This window comes from Pelmatolapia mariae, linkage group LG7, assembly GCF_036321145.2.
Source record: "Pelmatolapia mariae isolate MD_Pm_ZW linkage group LG7, Pm_UMD_F_2, whole genome shotgun sequence".
Classification (NCBI taxonomy): Eukaryota; Metazoa; Chordata; class Actinopteri; order Cichliformes; family Cichlidae; genus Pelmatolapia; species Pelmatolapia mariae.
Window position 1 is genome coordinate 28,914,806 of NC_086233.1, and position 11,042 is coordinate 28,925,847.

Below are 11,042 nucleotides of genomic sequence, written 5' to 3' on the forward strand. Positions count from 1 at the left end.
AGAGAGTTCAGAGTGAGCTGACGGATATAGGTCAGACCACACATTCACTTACAAGCTCGTTAAAACTGTAAAAGCTTTGTTTTTCCTTCATATTCTGTATTTTTTTTAATGGATATTGGAATATTTGCACGTTTCAATGAATCGTTGCGCCCAGTGGAGGTGGTGAGTGACAGGAGAATGGTGGCTAAGCTGTCATCCCTGTTGGACAACATCTCCCACCCCATGCAGGAGACTGTGACAGCACTGAGCAGCTCCTTCAGTGGCAGGCTGCAGCACCCACGGTGTGGGACGGAGAGATTTCGCAGGTCTTTCCAACCCACTGCTGTCAGACTCCACAACAAAGACTTTAACTGATCAAACACACACACCCACACATGTGCAATAACACTAAGTGCAATACTCCTTTCTGGCATCGTTGTATTTTTACTCAGTTGTGTACAACATTTTATTCTATTTTTATCCTATTGTATATTTTATTCTACTGTATATAGTATTTGATTTTATTCTATTCTGTACAGTTGTGTACTGTATTTATTCTTATTGTAGTCTAATTATTGCTTCAGAACTTTTGCACTGTCCACTTCCTGCTGTGACAAAACAAATTTCCCACGTGTGGGACTACTAAAGGTCATGTTATCTTATCGTATTTAAACATGGTGAAGGTGTTGATGAACTTACAGTGATTACATGGTTTCACACACAATCACCTGCCAATCAACTTTAAATGACATAAATACAGATGCAATTAAACTGCACATGAATCCCATAAACATGAAGCTCTGACCTCCTACATGACTGAAGGACTTCAGGTTTATCAGTGACTGAATCAGTTGATCCTAACAGCTCCCATCGTGACAGACAGATAAATAAATCTACAACATTAAACACTAGAAATGAAATATATTAGCAAGACCTTCATAAAACCTGCATTTGTTTGTTTCAAGATGGCGCCGCGGATGGCAGCCTCGGTACTGCGCTCTCTCGCACTTTTCTTGTTTTTGTTTATTTTCTGCGCTTTTGGTCACTCAGACCACATCACTTTCTCCAGAGATGAACTGCTAAACATCAGGCAGTCGTCTCACTATAGTTCTTATCCATTTTTCACAAACCCGGAAAGTTTTTTGGAGATTTTAGTTGGAGGCGCAGCAGCTCTCTGTGGCTCCTGGAGGAGACGCAGACGGGGGACCCGCGCTGGTGCACTGGTGAAACTACGTCGGCGAGGATTCCGCACGGCACTCCCCTCCATTCACCTCGCGAATCTCCGCTCTCTTCCAAACAAAGTCGACGAATTACTGCTCTTAAACCGGACTAACAAGGACTTTGCACGCTCTGCTGCCCTCTGCTTCACTGAAACCTGGCTCAGTGAGCGTGTCCCAGACGCTGTCTTAAATCTGCCGGGCTTCCAACTTCACCGGGCGGACCGCGAAACGGAGCTCTCAGGGAAAACAAAGGGTGGTGGAGTCTGCTTCTACATTAATGAAGGTTGGTGTACTGATGTCACAGTGTTACAGAAACACTGCAGCCCACACTTGGAAAGTCTTTTCATCAATTGTAAACCGTTTTATTCACCGCGGGAGTTTTCTTCCTTCATGCTGGTCGGAGTTTACATCCCTCCTCAGGCCAACGCGAACAACGCACTGTGCGAGCTGGCTGACCAGATCACCACCCTGGAGAGGAAATTCCCGGACTCCTTTACAATTATCCTTGGGGATTTTAACAGAGCAAACCTCAACCACGAACTCCCTAAATACAGACAGCATATAGACTGCCCCACCAGGGACAACATCATACTGGATCACTGCTACACCACTCTAAAAGATGCCTATCGCTCTGTGCCCCGGGCAGCTTTGGGACATTCTGATCACTGCATGGTCCATCTTATTCCAGTTTATAGGCAAAAACTCAAACGTGCCAAACCTGTAGTCAAAACTGTGAAGAAGTGGACTAACGCAGCAAAGCAGGAACTACAGGACTGTTTTGACTGCACTGATTGGACTGTTTTTGAAGCTGCATCTGATAACCTGGATGAGCTCACGGACACTGTGACATCATACATCAGTTTTTGTGAAGATGTGTGTGTGCCAACAAAGACCTTTTGCACATACAACAACAATAAACCATGGTTCACTCCTAAACTCCAACATCTTCGTAAAGCTAAGGAGGACGCCTACAGAAGTGGTGACAGGGCCCTGTACAAGCAAGCCAGGAACACACTGACCAAGGAGATCAAAGCAGCTAAAAGGATCTACTCCCAGAAGCTGGAAGAACGGCTCTCAGCCAACGACCCTGCGTCAGTGTGGAGGGGCCTGCAGGAAATCACCAGCTACAGACGCCCCCCACCCACTGTTGAAGCAAACAAAGACCTGGCCAACGAGCTAAATACATTCTACTGCAGGTTTGAGACGGACAGACTCCCACGCCTCATCCTCCCCTCCCCAGAGACACTGCTTCAGACAATGACCCCCAACACACCTTCCACTTCTCCCCCCTTCACCCTCCCCCTCCCCAATCCAGTCTCAACGACAACCCCCACCCTCCCCAATCCAGACCCAACGACCACCACCACCCTTCCCATTTCAGACTCAACGACCGCCACCACCCTCTCCAATCCAGACTCAACGACCTCCATCACACCTCCCACCCCCCTTTCCTCCTCCCTGGAACTCAGAATACACACTGAGGATGTGAGCCGACTATTTCAGAAACAGAAGCCCAGGAAAGCCCCCGGACCAGACGGTGTTTCACCCTCCTGCCTCAAGACCTGTGCTGAACAGCTGGCTCCCATCTTCACTCACATCTTCAACAGATCCCTGGAGCTGTGTGAAGTTCCATCCTGCTTCAAACGCTCCACCATCATCCCTGTTCCCAAGAAACCTACCATCACAGGACTGAACAACTACAGACCTATCGCCTTGACGTCTGTGGTCATGAAATCCTTCGAACGACTGGTGTTAGCCCATCTGAAGGACATTACAGGCCACCAGCTGGACCCTCTGCAGTTTGCCTACCGGGCAAACAGGTCGGTGGATGATGCAGTGAATATGGGGCTGCATTACATCCTGCAACACCTCGACCGCCCGGGAACTTATGCCAGGATCCTGTTTGTGGACTTTAGTTCGGCTTTTAACACCATCGTGCCTGAACTTCTCTCTTCCAAACTCTCCCAGCTCAGCGTGTCTCCAGCTACCTGTCAGTGGATCACCAGCTTCCTGACAGACAGAAAGCAACAAGTGAGGCTGGGGGAGATCACCTCTGAAACTCGGTCCCTCAGTACTGGTGCCCCTCAAGGATGTGTCCTCTCACCACTACTGTTCTCCCTCTACACTAATGACTGCACCTCCAAGAACTCGGCTGTTAAACTCCTAAAGTTTGCAGATGACACCACCGTCATTGGCCTCATTCAGGATGGTGATGAGTCTGCATACCGGCAGGAAGTTGAGCGGCTGGTACTCTGGTGCAGTCAGCACAATCTGGAGCTGAACACTCTTAAAACTGTAGAGATGACAGTGGACTTCAGGAGACACCCCCCAACTCTGCCCCCCCTCATCATATCAGACAGCCCTGTGTCGACTGTGGAGATCTTCAAGTTCCTGGGTACCACCATCTCCCAGGACCTGAAGTGGGAGACCAACATCAACTCCATCCTCAAAAAGACCCAGCAGAGGATGTACTTCCTGAGACAACTGGGGAAGTACAGTCTTCCACAGGAGCTGCTGATCCAGTTCTACACTGCAGTCATTGAGTCTGTCCTGTGCTCCTCCATCACAGTCTGGTATGGTGCAGCCACTAAACAGGACAGGAGCAGACTGCAGCGGACTGTACGGGCAGCAGAAAGGATCATCGGTGCCCCCCTGCCCTCCATCCAGGATCTGTACCTCTCAAGAACCAGGAAACGGGCAGGGAAAATCGTCACAGACCCCTCACACCCTGGACACAGACTTTTTGACCTGCTGCCCTCTGGCAGACGGTACAGAAGCCTGCAAACCAAGACCACCCGACACAGGAACACTTTCTTTCCCCTCGCCATCTCCCTCCTAAACAGTTGACCTGTCACACTGCTTCCCACTGCCAGACTGCACCTTATGTACATTCTGTAGTATTCATTCCACCTCATTTCATTTCTGTATCTTATGTACATAAGTTTAGTTATTTATAGTTGGTTCACACAGCTTTGTGTATGTATGTGTATGCATGCGTAATGTACATATAGGTGTGTGTGTGTGTGTGTGTGTGTGTGTGTGTGTGTGTGTGTGTGTGTGTGTGTGTGTGTGTGTGTGTGTGTGTGTTTTTACATTGCTGTGCTTGAGAGCCACCATCTACCGGAACCAAATTCCTTGTATTTGTCTGCACATATACTTGGCCAATAAACACGATTCTGATTCTGATTCTGATTCTGATTCTGATTTAAAGTGATTCACATTCATGTGCTCAGACTGTCTCTACTGCCGGCATGACAGGCAGTAAATTGAGGATTTGATCTGTTTAGAAGCTCAGGCCTGCAGTCTGTCACATCAAAGTCAAGCCAATGTACGCTTTATTGTCATCTCCGCTATATACAGTACAGTATCTAGAGATGAGATGATGAGGCTCCAGTTACATTCAGTGCAATCCCCCCCCCCAAAGAAATAATAATATAAGAAAAGTGAAAAAATAAATATACACTTTAAGACTTGGAGGTAAATGTATTAATAACAATTTACAATTTGAATGATTTAAAGTGACCTTGAAGTGATTTAAAGTGACCAGCGTAGCAGCTTGTAAACATGAGCAGAGTTCTTGAGTGTAAGGATTGTCCATAGAGCAGCATCTGCATTACAAAGGCAGTGGTATGTGGAGTGCAATAGAGTTAGGTAACGGTTTGTGTGGGTGTGGGTGTTGGGGGGGAGTGGGAGAGCCGGTAGTGAGTTCAAGAGTCTGATGGCTTGTGGGAAAAAGCTACTTCGCAGCCTGGAGGATTGGGCCCCAATGCTGCGATAGCGTCGGCCAGACGGGAGGAGAGAAAAGAGTGCGTGTGAGGGGTCAAGCATGATCCAGGAGGCCTTGCTGATGCAGAGCTTGGTGAAGATGTCCTGTAGCAGAGAGAGAGAGAGAGAGATGTTCCAGTGATCTTGGCAGCTGCTTTAACAATCCGTTGTAGCTGGATGAGATTGCCGAACCACACGGAGATGCAGCTGGTCAGAACACTCTCTATGGTGCTCCTGTAGAACACGGTGAGGATGGGAAGAGGAAGGCTGGCCCGCTTCAGGCGTCTCAGGAAGTGGAGGCGCTGCTAGGCTATTTTGGTGATGGAGGTGGTGTTGGTGGTCTCGCTGCACCAGAACGCCAGCTGCTCAACCTCATCTCTGTACGCCGACTCGTCGTCGTTGCTGATGAGCGAACCTGATGATGTGGTTGGAGCTGTGTAGAGCAGTGCAGTGTCAGGACAGCGAACAACAGTGGGGTGAGAACACAGCCTCGAGGAGCTCCTGTTCTCAGTCTGATGGTGCTGGAGATGTTGTCGCCGATTCTGAAGAGCTGTCTCGGTTTTACTGACCTGCTGGGAGGCAGATGTTCAATCTTCAATCTTAAGCAGAATATCCAGTGATGAGCAGCTTCTTTGTACTTCCCGTTTCACTGTTGTTTCTTCTCCCAGCAGATGACTTTCTTATTTTGGAATCATATAGTATATGTGAGGAAACCTGCTGTAAACTGCAGTCTGTGCACTTAATACACAATGAAAATATATATTTTATGTTATTAGAATAAGATGTGTAAAAGGACTTTGATGTGTGTGAGTGACTTCTATTGTTATATCATACACTGATTAGTTTTCTCTGAAATCTAAACAGAAGAAACAAAGAGGTATTTACCCTCCGCCTCTTCCTATAACTGTACAAATATTATATTTTATTATAACTGTCTTGTTAAACAGAATTCAGATGGTGGCGACAGTCTCACCCTGGCGGTTCAGCTCCTTTCCCTCGTCCATCAGGTCAGAGGTCATTTCACTGTCTTCCATAAACTGCTGTAAGCCCAGAAGATTAAGGCAGCGGGTCCTTAAACTGAAGAGAACATTGATTACGACACAGAATCACAAACATAATTACATACAGTACTGTGCAAAGCTTTCATCAATCAACAAAATGCAGTGAATGAGCAAAAGAGAAATCTAAATCACGTCGCATTTTGAAGGAACTCAGCTGGTCGGTTGTTCCAAAGATCTTGGAGAACTAACCACAGATTTTCTGTGGATACAGGCTTCCTCAACCCCTTCTGTCTCTTCATGTAATCCCAGACACATTCGATGATGTTAAGATCAGAGCTCTGTGGGGGCCGTACCATCACTTCCAGTACTTCTTGTTCTTCTTTACACTGAAGATAGTTCCTAATGACTTTGGCTGTGTGTTTGGGGTCGTTGTCCTGCTGTAGAATACATTTGGGGTTAATAAACAATCATTAATCATTCATGAACTGAATTGAATGGAATGAATTGAACTGGAGATTGCTATACATGCATTTATTTCCTCACGCTTGGACTACTGTAACTCACTGTTGATGTATCTAAGCAAAGGTTCTCTGGATCGTCTGCAGGTTGTGCAAAACGCTGCCGCTAGGGTTTTGACAAAATCTGTATTCACATGTGACACCGTTGCTATCTCAGCTACACTGGCTTCCTGTTGAATTCAGAGGCCATTTTAAGATCCTGGTCTTGACTTTTAGATCAGAGATGTTGGCACCAGCCTACATCTCTGATCTGCTACAGCCCTACGTCCCTAGACTGTGGAACTCTCTCCCCCAAACCTTAAGAATTGTGGATGGAGTAGTTGTTTTTAAAAAAAACTGCTTTTGGTTAATTTTGCCTGTTTTAAATTGTCTGTTTGATATTGTCTGTTTTACCTTTCTATGACTGGTTATCTTATGTGCAGCACTTTATGACTCTGTCTAGAAAGGCGCTATATATATACAGTATATATATAATTTTATTTACTTATTTATTTTTCTGAACGCATTCTATGTTTACAGCGTTGTTGCATACCTGCCTAAACCTTTGGCACACTACTGTATATGTAACCGCTGTGTTCCTGCATTGTGTTCCTGCGATGAAAGGTAAAAAGAATGAAAGACCTCCAAGTAATTAACTTGCCCGCTCCAGTTCCTCTCCTACAGGGAATTGTAGAAAAGGGGAGAGGCCAAAGGGGTACCCCAAATTTAAAGGGTTGCACCAAAAAGGTGTAACAGCAGGTGTGTTACACAGTGTGGGTATTTACAGAGGTGTGAGCAGTCTGCAGCTTGTTGTGGTGGGAGATGGCCGAGTCCATGTGGATCAAGCAGGGGAGGAGTGAGACGACAGGACAGCCTGCAGGAGGAAAACACCACAAAGTCACAAAACCTCCATCAAGTTGACTCCTCCATTATCTCCGGGTCAACATCTGGGTCACATGATATGTTGTTTAATAACACGTTGACTCACTGCACAACTCTGTAGTTTGTGTGCTTTAAGAAAAATAAGAGGAGACTTTAAGGTCTTTTAAAACAGTACAAATGTTCGCCCTGTATATGAGGAGGAACATTCCCGAAAGAAACACGTGTACTTGTGTCTTCTCTTGGTTTACAGGAATGTGTTTCCTCACGCTTTCAGAACCTTTTCAAGTACCCTCACAGAGTGGAGTGTCTTTTAACATGATGAACTAGAGACTCACACAACCGCAGGTTACATCAAGCACTGCATGGACACTGTCTCCACGGAAAAGCCTGTCCGGCTCTACCCCAAACGTAAAACCTGGATGACGAGTAAGGTTCAGGCATTGTTAAAGGCATGCAACTCAACACACAAATCTGGGGACCAGGACATGTACAGCAGAGCAAGAGCAGACCATAAATAACCACCATCAGTAGCCTCAGCGACTACAGACCCATCGCACTGACTCCAGTGATTGCACAGTGCTTCGAGAAGCTGCTCCTAAGGCACATAAAGGACTGCCTCCCACCCTACAAGGCAAAAAAGTCCACAGAGGATGCAATTTGCACCGCCCTTCACTCTCCTCTGCATCACCTGGAGTATCCTGGGAAATCAGTAAGGATGCTCTTTATTGAATTCAGCTCGGCCTTCAATACCATCATCCCAGACATTCGTATAGACAAGCTTTTAAACCTAGACCCAGACCATTTCATCTCCGCCGAAGTTATCTCGGAGAGAAGTAAAGCAAGTGTGTAAGTTCATCTCTGAATGTTTGTAAAGCGTTCCCATGTTAAGCTTAACAACCGATATATGGAGCGACTGCCTCTCGCTCTCCTGCTGCTACTTCAATCGTGAAACTGCTTAATGATCAGCTGATCGGCTTTTCTGTCACGAGTCCGTCTCTCTTCTTTGTTTTTGGCCCACTTTGCGCCAGAAAGAGTAAAACCAGCGGCTGAACAACAGCAGCACGTTTAAGCTTGATAAGCTGTTGTTAGAATATATTTAATATTACTTTCTAGACCAGGATCGCTTTCTACGCAGCTGACGGCTGGTAACTGTGCAGGGGCGGATCTAGCAAAGTTTAACCAGGGGGGCCGATAGGGCATGAACAGGGAAAAGGGGGGCACAAAGACATACCTTTCTTTCTTATTCTCATTTAAAATGTCTAGCTTTTAATAAATAATTATCTGAATCTTACACCCAAAGTTTTAATCTGATGTAAAATGTGTAGAAGTCCATTACTGTATATAGTAACTGTTAAGTCTAATATACCCTAGTAAGCTATAGTACTTTTTCCTTTGGGAAAGTACCATCTGTGAATCCTGCAATTCTGTTGAAGAAAGATGTTTAATCTATTTAATTATTCTCGAAAAATTATTTGTTTCTGTGCATTTTGTTTTCATCCTGCATCAAATTAAAGTTGATTACATCGATTAAGCATCATGAGGTGGAGGGTGGTTCCCTATTTTTTTTTTTTTTGTTGCTGGGAGTTTGCAACCCTATTAGTTAGGTTGCTTAATATTTCTGCTAAGTAGTCTTTAAAATACCAGAATAGGGAGGATGGAGTAGGTTTAAGTTTATTAGATTGATCAGTGTTGCTGAACTATGAAATATTTTGGGTGCAGTGTATTTTTTTTCCCCACACACAGGTATAATGCAGAATAGCTTTAGTGTTGTTGTTTATTTAAACTTGAGTATGAACTTATACAAAATGCAGCGAGATATTAAAAAACAGTTTTATTGATTAAGAAACACACAATATCGGATTCATATGGGTATCGGCCGATATCCAAATTTATGATATCGGTATCGGACATAAAAAAGTGGTATCGTGCCATCTCTACCCTAAACACCAAGAAAACAAAGGAAGAGGTCAGCGTACCAAACGCCATCCCCGTGTGGTACGCTGGTTGCACAACAGCTGGCAAGAAGATTATGTGCAATGTCTTATGTGCAATATCTCACTCTTTCCATGCTCTGTGCAATATTTTTGGCTCATGTGCAATATTTTGGTCTCATTGGAATCACCACCCCCACCCTAAATGACCATGGCCCCTCCACCCTTATTTTATTCATAAGTCATTTATGCTTAGAAATATTTACTCATATATGCTTAGTGTTTTATAATCAATTGCATGTTGATAGAGGTTTGATCCTTAGCAGTCTGTAAAGACTCTGTGTGCCTTCCAGAGTGTTCTGGCATACACACTCACATCCTGCGGTCACGAGAAGAGGTTGTACCTTCTTTTATTGTTTTATGGTATAGCAAACAAGTATAAGTGTACTGTAAAATCTAATTGGTTCCCAGAACTAAAAAAAAGTTGAGTAAAGCTTAGCTAAAAATGACTAAATTTGGACAACTTATTTATTTTGAGTACTCTGTACAGGCTCATTTGTTCCCTGAACTCTGTTTAACAGGTACCGCATCCGTATCTGCCAACGGAATGAGTCGCCACCAAAAAACCCCCCACAAAATTACTCTGGCAAAGAAAAAAAAAATACACATCTCTCCATAACAAAATGGAGCCCGAAAGAAAAACGTTTCTGCTGTGTGGGATCATTTTGATCTTTTAACTGCAAATAAGGTAACCGTTTGTTTCAGTGTAATCTATCAGAATAGGAAAAACAGCAATTTGACTTGAAGTGTAAATTATTTATTTCATTTTATGCAGGATAAATGTTGCATCTGTTCTGCAGAGCTTTCTTACAAACAAAAGCAAATCCTCAGTGTTACAGAGGCATTACAGAGCCAAACATGAAAATGAGGAGACAAACACACTGAGAATGAACACAGGTCGGCCTATACTGACACTGAACAGCTTTATCATCATTTTTTTTTATTAGTATGCGTTTTATTTTTCAAATCAAGCATCTAGGAAGACTGTTCTGGACCAAGCAGTCCTGAATTTTATTATAAAGGACTGCCAACCCCTTAGTATTGTGGAGAGTGTCAGAGAGAAAAATTCCAAGATCAGAGGATCCTTTAACGTACTGGGGGAATAGGAAGACATCTTATCAGAACCTTTTCCACCTGACTTTACAGCTTTTGTGTACCCCAGCTTCATCTGTGCCTGTGAGTTTTCCAAAGCTGGGGAAAAGGTGTAAAAAACAAACAAACAAACAAACAAACAAAAAAAAAAAAAACAACACAATAGACTAAATGCAAAAAGATTGGATAAACTTATATTTCTGAATAGAAATTTATAATAAACTGAGTCGAATGGGTAATATTACATTCACAATACTTTCATCTTAATTTTCATTTAATGTGATTCACACTATATTTTAAAGATGTAAATGGCCTGTATTTGTATAGCACTTTACTAGTCCCTAAGGACCCCAAAGCGCTTTACACATCCAGTCATCCACCCATTCACACACTGGTGATGTCTACAATATTTGCAACATAAAAGATATAAAATGATTCCATAGAAAGTACAATACCTTACAGTGTATAAGTATGACTAGGTCATTGAATAGTTGTGAAATGTTGTGAGTCTCAAGTAAGTTGCCTACAATGATATTTAAGGTCCAGCAGGTGTCAGTATGGAGCAAAACAGCAAAACTGTGTCCACACAGTTTGGGGAATGTGCTGAAACGCTTC

The 11,042-nt window shown here is 44.0% G+C and overlaps 2 long non-coding RNA genes across 2 annotated transcripts; both read right to left on the reverse strand.

The window, feature by feature from the left end:
* Nucleotides 1-5,293: 5,293 nt before the first annotated feature.
* On the reverse strand, nt 5,294-5,998 carry LOC134632142 (uncharacterized). The gene is made up of 3 exons (XR_010094459.1): nt 5,938-5,998; nt 5,534-5,643; nt 5,294-5,397 (listed from the first exon to the last, which is right to left on the reverse strand). It is a non-coding gene; the product is annotated as an uncharacterized LOC134632142 (long non-coding RNA).
* Nucleotides 5,999-6,014: 16 nt separating this feature from the next.
* LOC134632143 (uncharacterized) lies at nt 6,015-8,470 on the reverse strand. The gene is made up of 3 exons (XR_010094460.1): nt 7,248-8,470; nt 6,215-6,402; nt 6,015-6,041 (listed from the first exon to the last, which is right to left on the reverse strand). It is a non-coding gene; the product is annotated as an uncharacterized LOC134632143 (long non-coding RNA).
* Nucleotides 8,471-11,042: the final 2,572 nt, after the last annotated feature.